The sequence below is a fragment of the Notolepis coatsorum genome (genome assembly GCF_963971535.1).
Source record: "Notolepis coatsorum genome assembly, contig: SCAFFOLD_158, whole genome shotgun sequence".
In the NCBI taxonomy this organism is placed as follows: domain Eukaryota; kingdom Metazoa; phylum Chordata; class Actinopteri; order Aulopiformes; family Paralepididae; genus Notolepis; species Notolepis coatsorum.
This window is the reverse complement of record NW_028172861.1, coordinates 579,395-591,000: the sequence shown is the minus strand read 5'-3', so window position 1 is coordinate 591,000 and position 11,606 is coordinate 579,395. Positions and strand designations below refer to the sequence as shown.

At 47.8% G+C, this 11,606-nt stretch overlaps 1 pseudogene across 1 annotated transcript; it reads left to right on the top strand.

The window, feature by feature from the left end:
* The first annotated feature begins 262 nt into the window (after positions 1 to 262).
* LOC311247962 (leucine-rich repeat, immunoglobulin-like domain and transmembrane domain-containing protein 1) lies at positions 263 to 8,460 on the top strand (annotated as a pseudogene). The gene is made up of 4 exons: positions 263 to 292; positions 392 to 695; positions 6,508 to 6,511; positions 7,376 to 8,460. The product of its transcript is annotated as a leucine-rich repeat, immunoglobulin-like domain and transmembrane domain-containing protein 1 (transcript).
* The last annotated feature ends 3,146 nt before the right edge of the window (positions 8,461 to 11,606 follow it).

Genomic DNA, 11,606 nt, shown 5'->3' with positions numbered 1-11,606 from the left:
GTGGACTGTCGGCCCTGTGATGTGAACACCCCTCTCTCCGCTCACCCTCTCTCACCCTCTCTCTCTGCTCACCCCTCTCTCCTCCTCCTCTCTCCCACTCACCCTCTCTCTCCCGCTCACCCTCTCTCACCCTCTCTCCCGCTCACCCTCTCTCCTCCTCACCCTCTCTCCTCCTCCCTCTCTCCCACTCACCCTCTCTCTCCCGCTCACCCTCTCTCACCCTCTCTCCCGCTCACCCTCTCTCCCCCTGCCTCCCCTCCAGGTCTCCACGACAACCCCTGGGTGTGTGACTGTCGGCCTGTGATGTGAACCACCCCTCTCTCCCGCTCACCCTCTCTCCCGCTCGCCACCTCTCTCCTGCTCACCCTCTCTCCTCCTGCCTCCCCCCCAGGTCTCCACGACAACCCCTGGGTGTGTGACTGTCGGCTCTACGACCTGGTCCAGTTCCAGAAGTCACCGACGGCCGCCGTGGCGCTGATTGACACGCGGCTGCGCTGCTCGGCACCGGAGGCCTGTCGGGCGTCCTGTTCGGCGACGCGGAGCTGCGCCGCTGTCAGCCGCCGCGCGTCCACACGGCGGTGGCGCGCGTCCGGAGCGCGCCGGGCAACAACGTGCTGCTGCGCTGCGGGACCATCGGGGTGCCCATCCCGGACCTGACGTGGCACCGGACGGACGGACGAGCCCTGAACGGGACGGTGAGTCAGCGGTGGATTAACCCCTAACCAAAACATACTCATATTCACCACGGGATCAAACGGGAATGTATGGATGGATTTTTTTTTAGAAGGTTAACCCTTTCACTACCACAATACAGAAGGTTAACCCTTTCACTGCCACACGACAAAGGGTTAACCCTTTTCACTACCACACTATGGAAGGTTAACCCTTTCACTACCATACTACAGAAGGTTAACCTTTCACTGCCACACTACGGAAGCTTAACCCTTTCACTACCACACTACAGATGGGCGGCGTGGCTCAGGGGTAGAGCGGGTCGTCCAATGATCGAAGGGTTGGTGGTTCGAATCCCGCTCAAGCCCATGTCCATCCCACTGCCGTTGTGTCCTTGGGCAAGACACTTAACCTACTTGCCTCGTATGAATGTGTATGCATGTGAATGAATGTTGGTGGTGGTCGGAGGGGCCGTAGGCGTTGATTATTCGCCACGCTTCCGTGAGTCTGCCTCAGGGCAGCTCTGGCTGCAATTGTAGCTTACCACCACCGGTATGACTGTGTATGAACGAATAATGGACTCTGTGAAGCGCTCTGGGTGTCTGAAGAGCGCTATATAAATCCAAGTCATTATTATTATTATTATTACTACCACAATACAGAAAGTTAACCTTTCACTACCACACTACAGAAGGTTACCCTTTCACTACCACACTACATAAGGTGAACCCTTTCACTGCCACACGACAAATGGTTAACCCTTTCACCACCACAATACAGAAAGTTAACCTTTCACTACCACACTACAGAAGGTTAACCCTTTCACAGCCCACTACAGAAGGTTAACCTTTCACTACCATACTACATAAGGTTAACCCTTTCACTGCCACACTACAGAAGGTAACCTTTCACTACCACACTACAGACGGTTAACCCTTTCACTACCTCACTACAGAAGGTTAACCCTTTCACTGCCACGACAAAGGGTTAACCCTTTCACTACCACACTACAGAAGGTTAACCTTTCACTACCACACTACAGAAGGTTAACCCTTTCACTACCACACTACAGAAGGTTAACCATTCACTACCACACTACAGAAGGTTAACCCTTTCACTACCACACTACAGAAGGTTAACCCTTTCACTACCACAATAAAGAAGGTTAACCATTTCACTACCACATTACAGAAGGTTAACCCTTTCACTGCCACACGACAAAGGGTTAACCCTTTTCACTACCACACTATGGAAGGTTAACCCGTTCACTACCACACTACAGAAGGTTAACCCTTTCACTACCACACTACATAAGGTTAACCCTTTCACTGTCACGCGGCAAAGGGTTAACCCTTCACTACCACTCTATAGAATGGTTAACCCTTTCACTGTGACACTACATAAGGTTAACCCTTTCACTGCGACGCTGCATTTTTCACACCTTGAACGATAGATACTCGATGTCAAATGGGCCCATAGTATTGCATATATAGCTATAATATTTAAATAGTTATATAGCCCTGCAAACAAGGTGAGCGACTCCCATCGTTTACAGCGGTGGCGGTAGCTACTACAGGATGAGGCTAATCCCCGGCGGTCAATGAGTTAATGATAATTAATTTGCACATGCCGGTCAGTTCAGTAGCGTGGATCAGTTCACACTGGAATATGATATTGGCACAAAAAAAAAAAAAAAAAAAAAAATTTGAACAGCCAAACTAAAATAATCCGATCTGAGCAATTAAAAAAAGCCTCTGTCTGACGCTCGTTAATTAAACAGAGATCTATCAGAGGTTGTAAGTCCGACTGACAGCTGTGACCAGAGCTGTGAGTTATGTAACACGCTTTTCAATTCAATACTGTAATTCCATAATACTTTCAACATTTCCCCCCCGACCTGCATTAGCTGACGCATGATGGAGCTGATAGGCTTGTTAGCAGTGCTGGTTGTTTTTTTACGAATGGTGATATTTCACAGTTTTTATCTCACTTTTCCGAGATGGTTCCAAGATAAACGTACAGTTTTTCTTTCCGATTGCTTAACACATTAATTGCCAATGACGGGTCAACTCGTTATAGCCCGCCAATCGTTGGACGCCAACAATGAGGCAACTCGTTATTATGATCGTTATTTCTTTTATTCGCTATTTCCATTCATAATTCATCCTGCTGTGCCGTGAAAATGTGTGGCGCTCTGTCTGAGACCGCAACGGTCCAATACCGCCGCCTAACGCCTTGCGGCTGCTATTGCACTCCATTTGAAACGATGTGGCTCGGTGTCTGGGCCGAGCTGCGGCGTGGGGGCGGGGTCTAAACACTCGGGCAGGGCAAGCGTTCTAACAGATGCACCTACGAGCCCCCCCCCCCCCCCCCGCGCCCCGTTCATCTTCACGGCTGGATAACGTTGGACACACGATCGCGATCAGTACTGGGAATGGCGATCAGATAATTGGATTATTCTTTTTGCAGTACATCATAGACAAGGTAAAGACTATATGTTATCAATCTTTTATTTTTATTTTTTTATGTTTTTGGTAGATTTTTATTTGTTTGTACTACCGGGCAGTCCGGTAGAGAGAGAGAGAGAGAGAGAGAGAGAGAGAGAGAGGAAGAACGGGAGACAGAGCGGGGGGAAGACATTCGGCAAAGGACGACGGGTACGGGAATCGAACCCGGGTCGGCCGCTTCGCGACGCAGCACGTTACATGGGTCGCCACTTGGGTGCCCATTAGGGATGCCCCGATCGATCGGCCAACATGATCCAATTCTTAGTGGAGTTCTCACTCGCTGACCTCTTTCTCAAGCACACAGAGCTGCAGCGCACTGCCCCTCCCCCTCCTCCTCCCCCTGCCCCTCTCAGACCCGTGTCAACAGAGGCTCCTATTGCCTCCGGCAATAGTCTGCTCTAGTCTAGTGCATGCAACCTCTGTGAGCTAACGTTAGCTACCTAGCTAACGTTACTGTTTAAACAAAATGACCCAGTCAACTATTCACTTTTAGTTTAATACATGAGGCATTGTCTAACGGTATCTAGCTGGCTAGCTACTGATAGCTCCTGATATCAACAAATGCTCCAGCAATAGTCGAGTGCATGATACTTCCGATAGCTAGGTAGCTAATGTTAGCTCACGTTAGCTCACAGTTTACACGAAATTACCCAGTAAACTAAATAGTTCACTGAGGCGTTGTCTTAACGTTATCTAGCCGGCTAGCTACTGATAGCTCCTGATATCAACAAATGCTCCAGCAATAGTCTAGTAGTGCATGATACCTCCGTTAGCTAGGTAGCTCACGTTAGCTCACTGTTTAAACAAAATGACCCAGTAAACTAAATAGTTCACTGAGGCGTTGTCTTTACGTTATCTAGCCGGCTAGCAGTAGCTGCAGATAGCTCCTGATACAATGTCTTATAACATTGATTCGATGCGTATTCGAGCCCCTGGCTTGCATCGCAGTCATGAAAGGGGCTAGCTGAGGGCATGCTGAATGTGATTTGACCAAAGCAGAGTATACACACACAGTGGAGCTGTTTGCAGATAGCGAGCATTTTGACTTGTTGCGTGGTGGCGATGTCTCGCAGATAATACAACTACAAGTATGATTATATAATATATATATTTTATTTAAAAAAAAAGTATATTTAAATTTAAAAAAAAATCGGTATCGGCCGATATGGCTCGTAGACGATCGGTGATCGGTATCGGTGGCAAAAAACGTGATTGGGGCATCCCTAGTGCCCATATGTTATCAATCTTGCGTTGATCCGATAATTTTTTCCATGTGTCTGTGTGTGTGTGGGGGCCGTGTCCCGTTGGTGGCGATCGAAGCATAGAAAAACGACATCCCCCCCCCCACCCTTTCTTGCATGCATGATGAAACATAATACCGATAATCTAGCGTTGATTTCAGATTGATTATTGATCCAGGCGAGAAATGGCACGATTTATAATGAAATGCAGTAAAGCGCTGTTTGGCGGCGTGTCCTGGGATTACACAGAATCACTCTAAAACTATACTCATATTCACCACGGTATAAAACGGGAATTTATGGATGAAAAGATTATCTGTTTTTGTGTTTTTGCATGTTGACCGGAAGAAACTCACTGACAATCGATGTTGTTATTAGATCCATAGCTATAATATTTAATATAGTTTTAGCACTACAAACACCGGCATCTACCCCCATTTCATTACAGCGCTGGCACAAACGGCCATACACCCACAGCGACCTCTGGCGTCCAATGGGTTAAGCACGGTTTCAAAACACTACACACAATTAGCACAACCACACACACAATTAGCAGAACACCTCAGATCCTTTGCTAAATTAAACACTCCTGTAAAACTATACACTCATTTATAAAAAACACATTTTGTTACCATATGAAACACACATGTTACATTAAAGCATTACATCACGCGCAGGAGTGGGTTATGAGAATTAGACCATGCCTAGGGGTGGTCGTTAGGCCCGAGGCGCAGCTCGGAGGGGCGCTGTTTTAAGTGAGCGTGTGTTATTGGATTGATTGATTGATTGATTGAAAATGTTATTAATGTCCACCTTGTTTCGAACTGGTTATGCTTAGGCCCTCTTTCGAAGTCGCCCTCTTTCGAAGTCGGTTATGCTAAGAGTTTGGAATCAGGGCTGGTGGTCTATCGGCCTGCTCTAAAGATAAACTCTAAGCATAACCAACTTCGAAAGAGGGCCTAAGCATAACCAGTTCGAAACAAGGCGGACATTAATAAAATTTTCAATCAATCAATCCAATAACACACGCTCACTTAAAACAGCGCACCTCCGCGTGAGCGTGTGTTATTGGTTTGATTGATTGATTGCTTGCAAGTTTTATTAACAGTGAAATGAATGTCCTTTTGACGAATGGCATCTAACAACAGACTTCCCGCGATTTATATTTTGTTCTACAATTACTCACGACCCACCAATTACATAATCCAACATTGTGTAAGAAACTAACACATTCGCTGTGACAGAATAGTTTTTGAATGAGTCGTTATGACGCTTTCAACACATCCATTCGTAAAGATTATTGTCCGCCATCTTGGTTTTTCCTATGAAAAAGTCGAACTGGCGGAGTGATTGTAATTCGGTTGTGGGCGGGTTCTGGGATCACGAGCGTGGGTTATGAGAAATAACCACGTCTAACTTGACTGTTTCAGCCAATCAGAATCGAGAAATTTGCATGCCATTGTATAAATTACTTTATTCAGTTTGAACCAGTTACACACTGCTGTGCTGAACCTAAAACACTTTTAGCAAGTCTACTTCTCAGTGATTAGAGCACTGTAAGTGAAGTACACACAGAATGTGCAAAATATACAATCAATTCACCAAACACTACACAAGACCAATGCTGCAGACTGATGAAAATATATTTTTTATCTCATACCCAAATCCCAAAATATAATTTTCCTCTTCCAACTTTTCCTCTCCCAAATTAGTCAACATTTCAACATGGAGAATCACAACACAACATGTCCCAGTTTTCATGCTATACAGTAGTGTGCATAACACTGTAAGCTCAGCAAATATCAGACAGACATAAAATACTGTATCCAGTACAGGCTACAATTACGGTAAAACAAAAACAAAAATAGAACCAATTTAAATAGAGTACATACTAGACATTATCTAGCTGGATCTGGCCAGAGAATTTATGGGAAACTGGGACATGTTTTGTTGTGATTCGGTATACGGAGAGAACATTTGTATTTTCATCAGTCTGCATCATTGGTTGTCTTGTGTAATGTTTGGTGAATGTATTGTATATTTGCACATTCTCTGTGTACTTCACTCTCCTTACATTTTGGTTGAAGACAGGTGAACTAAAAACCGCTCAAAACCGCTCTAAAAGAGCACCTACGGGAGGCCACAATTCGAAACTGGCCCCGGTAAATGTCCTATACACGTTTCGATGGTCAAATACACTTGTGCAATGGAATTCCGAGGCGAGGACTGTGAATTTCTGTCTCAGGAGAAGGAGGGGCTACTAACCGAGGAGAGAATGAAAGTGAAGCTGACTATCAGCCCAGAGCCCCGTGCAGTTCAGACACGGGACGATACTGCCACCTGGTGATAGTCGATCAGAATGCAGTTCCAATGGGTCGGGACGTGTCCTAAACGATGCAGAACGCTCTGGGCAACTGTGTAGAGCGGGGATCAAAGTAAAAAGATCAAACAATCCAAAAATAACCTTTTACGTTTATGGCACTCAACGGTCGGCGGCCAAACACGTAAAAAGTAGGGATGTCCGATATTATCGGCCTACCAATATTATCGGCCGATATCGGCATTAAAATGTGATATCGGAAAATATCGGTATCGTTTTTTTTACATTTCTATAACCTTTATTTACCCAGGCAAGCAAGTAAGAACAAATTCAGATTTTATTTATTGTCAAAAGTATGCATAATGTTGTGTTAATTCCACAACAAGAGATATGTAAAGTTAATTACCTGAAATTATTCAGTTTTTGGGGGGGGGGGGGGGGGGGACCCTGCATATATCGGTATCGGTTGATATCGGTTGATATCGGTATCGGAAATTAAGAGTTGGACAATATCGGTATATCGGTATCGGTAAAAAAGCCAATATCGAGCATCCCTAGTAAAAAGTCGTGATTGGCCCAGACTGTGTTAATGTGGTGTAACAGCCGTTGGTCTTCTCTCTCTCTGTGCCCCACAGTCCAGCAGGAGGCGTCCAAGGAGGGCATCACCTGGTCCATCCTGAGCGTCCCGGCCGTGTCTTACCGCGACTCGGGGAAATTCGTCTGCCAGGCCACCAACTACGCCGGCGCGGCCGAGGCCGTCATCTCCCTCATGGTCTCCAACGCGCCGAGACCCGACGGCAACCAAACCGGCGCTGACAACAAGCAGAAGCAGAAACCCAAGAAGCCCGGCGCGGTGGCCGGCAAGGCCGCCTACCAGGAGAAGCTGGTGGGCAGATACGTGATCCCGTCCGCCACGGAGCCCGGCCCTCCGCCTGGGTCTGGGCCCGAGCCTGGGGCTGGAGTAGCCGCCTACAGCCCGGCCGACAGAGCCACCCCCGGGACGACGCCCGCCGCGCCCCCCGTCACGCCCTCCGCTCCGGACGGCCTCCAGCTGGAGCTGGAGAAGACCAACCTCAGCAACCTGTCGGCCAACACCTCGTCCCTCCAGCAGGACCCCAGCCGGGTGGTGCGCTCCGTCAAGGTGGTGGGCGACTCGGACTCCACCATCGCCCTGAACTGGCGGGCCCCCAAGGCCAAGAACACCACGGCGTTCAGCGTCCTCTACGCCGTGTTCGGCGAGCGCGACATGAGGAAGATCAACGTGGGCGCCGGCCAGAACCGCGTCACCATCGACGGCCTGGTGCCCCGGACCAAGTACATCGCCTGCGTGTGCGTCCGCGGCCTCATCCCCAAGAAGGAGCAGTGCGTGATCTTCTCCACGGACGAGGCGGCCATCGCCACCGGCACCCAGAAGATGATCAACGTCATCGTGATCACCGTGGCCATCATCGTCGCCGTGCCGCTCACCGTCATCGTGTGCTGCGGCGCGCTGAAGCGACGCGTCCAGAAGTACTGGGGCAAGAAGGCCAAGGACCTCCAGGACTCGTACGTGACCTTCGAGGCGCTGTCGCCCGCCGGCGCCAAGGCCAAGGGGCTGGAGGGCGAGTACCTGGCGCGGCTGAACCCGGAGGAGTCCAACCGGCTGCTGTCGGCGCGCTCCAGCCTGGACTCCGAGGCCACGGCCAAGATCGAGGGACAGCCCGACGAGTACTTCTGCTGACGTCACGCTCCAGCTCCGGCGCCGCTCCACCTCCCCCGCTCGCACCCCCACCCCCACCGGCACCCCCACCCCCAGCGGCCCCGCCGCCACTCGGAAGCTCCGCCGCACCCTCGTCATCCGCACCCTCAGCCTCCCGCCGAGCCCTCGCACTCGCACCCCCACCCGTACCCACATCACCACCCGTACGCTCACCCCTACCGGCATCCCGAGGTCAGCCCGCCGCCCACGCGCCCGCACAGCCCTTGCCCGTGGGGGGACTCGCCCCCCCCGCCCGTCCCACCCCGCTGGGTCACGCCGCCCACGCCACCGCCGCAGCGAGGGAACTTCTATCAAAGGACTTTTGCACGCTGCACCATCATGGAGATATCAGTTTAGAGGATCTTTTGCACGCTGCACCATCATGGAGATATCAGTTTAGAGGAGGATCTTTTGCACGCTGCACCATCATGGAGATATCAGTTTAGAGGATCTTTTGCACGCTGCACCATCATGGAGATATCGGTTTAGAGGATCTTTTGCACGCTGCACCATCGTGGAGATATCGGTTTAGAGGATCTTTTGCACGCTGCACCATCGTGGAGATATCGGTTTAGAGGATCTTTTGCACGCTGCACCATCATGGAGATATCAGTTTAGAGGATCTTTTGCACGCTGCACCATCATGGAGATATCAGTTTAGAGGATCTTTTGCCCGCTGCGCCGTCATGGAGATATCGGTTTAGAGGATCTTCTGCACGCTGCGCCGTCATGGAGATATCAGTTTAGAGGATCTTTGGTCATTTCTATCCACTTCTTTTTCTAGATACCTCTAGAATACGTCGCATTACCTGTAACACGGATGGAGTAAATATGAACGCCGGAACTTATTCTTACAGGAACGTGTATGAATATATATCCGTATGGTATAACTTGGGACAGAATTGACACATTCACAGATTCACACAACGTCGCTTTACGCCCCGAACGAATGTCTGCGTTGCCGGAGGGCCTGTGAAGCGGAATCATCAGTGACCAAAAGGCTACAGATGCAGCTCTCAGGACTCTGAGCTGCTACTGCGGTCACCATGCACCATTAACCTGGCAGTGCTGTTAACGAGGCGTGAACGATACTGCGCCCCCTTGCAGTAGAGGTGCGATTTTTAAGAGCTGGATATGTAAAATTAGCGTTACAAAAAAAAGTTAATCCTCAACTCTAAACCACCTCCCATCCCAGGGGAGAACACCTCTGCAGACCGATGATGTAAACGGGAACTCAATGATCGGCTGTTCCGTTGTTTATGTCCAAATATGTACGCGTATGATTTGTAAATAATACCTTTCTCGACGATACCTTACACTTACATTATACTACGGTACGCCTACACCTCTGCATGCATCTGTATACGTTCCCCGGAGGAGATAGACAAGGCAACGGTTCGACACACAATGGCGGAAGGGGATAGACACGCGGGGCAACGGTTCGACACACAATGGCGGAAGGAGATAGACAAGGCAACGGTTCGACACACAATGGCGGAAGGAGATAGACAAGGCAACGGTTCGACACACAATGGCGGGAAGGGGATAGACACGCGGGCAACGGTTCGACACACAATGGCGGAAGGAGATAGACAAGGCAACGGTTCGACACACAATGGCGGGAAGGGGATAGACACGCGGGCAACGGTTCGACACACAATGGCGGGAAGAGTTTTAAAGCCGGAGCTGGAGAAATGTACACTGAGGACTGAACCAAAAGTGTCAAATGTAAATAGGGTGGAAAAACGATGCAGAAATGTTTGAACCATTCCCGGAAAACGAGAGACATTATCACTTCAACTTATCTCTAACCATGTATTACCTGTTCTCTGTGACACCTATAGATGCACCATGAACCGATTCTATACATAGATCTGTTATTTATTCCAATGACACTATTTTAATTGATTGAAATAAAGTTTTATATATATTTATTTGGTTTGCGGTGCTGGCTGCCTGTTGTGTGTCTTCATCCTTGGTTTCACCTCGTTTGATCTGGGTGTTTTTAGATTGGGTATATATATATTGGACTTAACCCTTTCACTACCACACTACAGAAGGTTAACCCTTTCACTACCACGCTACAGAAGGTTAACCTTTCACTACCACACTACAGAAGGTTAACCTTTCACTACCACACCACAGACGGTTAAGTGTCTGTAGTTTGGTAGTGAAAGGGTTAACCTTCTGTATTGTGGTAGTGAAAGGTTAACCTTCTGTAGTGTGGTAGTGAAAGGGTTAACCGTCTGTAGTGTGGTAGTGAAAGGGTTAACCGTCTGTAGTGTGGTAGTGAAATGATTAACCCTTTGTCGTGTGGCAGTGAAAGGGTTAAATCCATTAGGCCACGTTTGACGCATGGGTTTGCTTAATTCATATCAATTCATAATAATAATAATAATAATAATAATAATAATAATAATAATAATAATAATAATAATAATAATAATAATAATAATAATAATAATAATACACTTTATTTGTATAGCACATTTCATACAAGAATTGCAGCTCAAAGTGCTTCGCAGCAGAAAAGAGACGGGCACAAAATGAGCACATAAAGTGCAGTAGGGCTGTCCCCGACGAAGGATTTGGATGGTCGACTAGGATTGGCCAAAATTTGCCGTTAGTCGACTATTGGTTGACAAAAAAAATATATATATAATATTTAATTTAATTTTTATTTTTTTATTTTTTATCATTCCATTTGGGCTGTGGGGGGTGCTTAATGTCTGAAGGAGTCGACTGAAGGCTTCTTGTCCTCTGCAAAAGCATGCAATTGGTCCACTGATGGATACATCTTGATATTTGTCTAGTCTAGTGTGTTCATTAGATGGTGAAATCCTCTTTCAGTGCCTCTGTGCCTGTTTTCGTAGGCAGTTAGCCTCTGGTATGCGCGCCATTAGCGTTAGCCACGCTTCTAGGCCTCTTTTTCTTTTGGAAAGAATGATAAAAAAAATAATAATAATATTTAAAAAAAAATTTTTGTTATATTCGACTAAGAGGTTGGCCAGTCGACTACGGCTCCTTTCGACCGATTAGTCGACTAATCGATTAATAGGGGTCAGCCCTAAAGTGCAGACATAAAATCACAGTTTTTCACATCAGGATCTAACATATATTATCGTTAT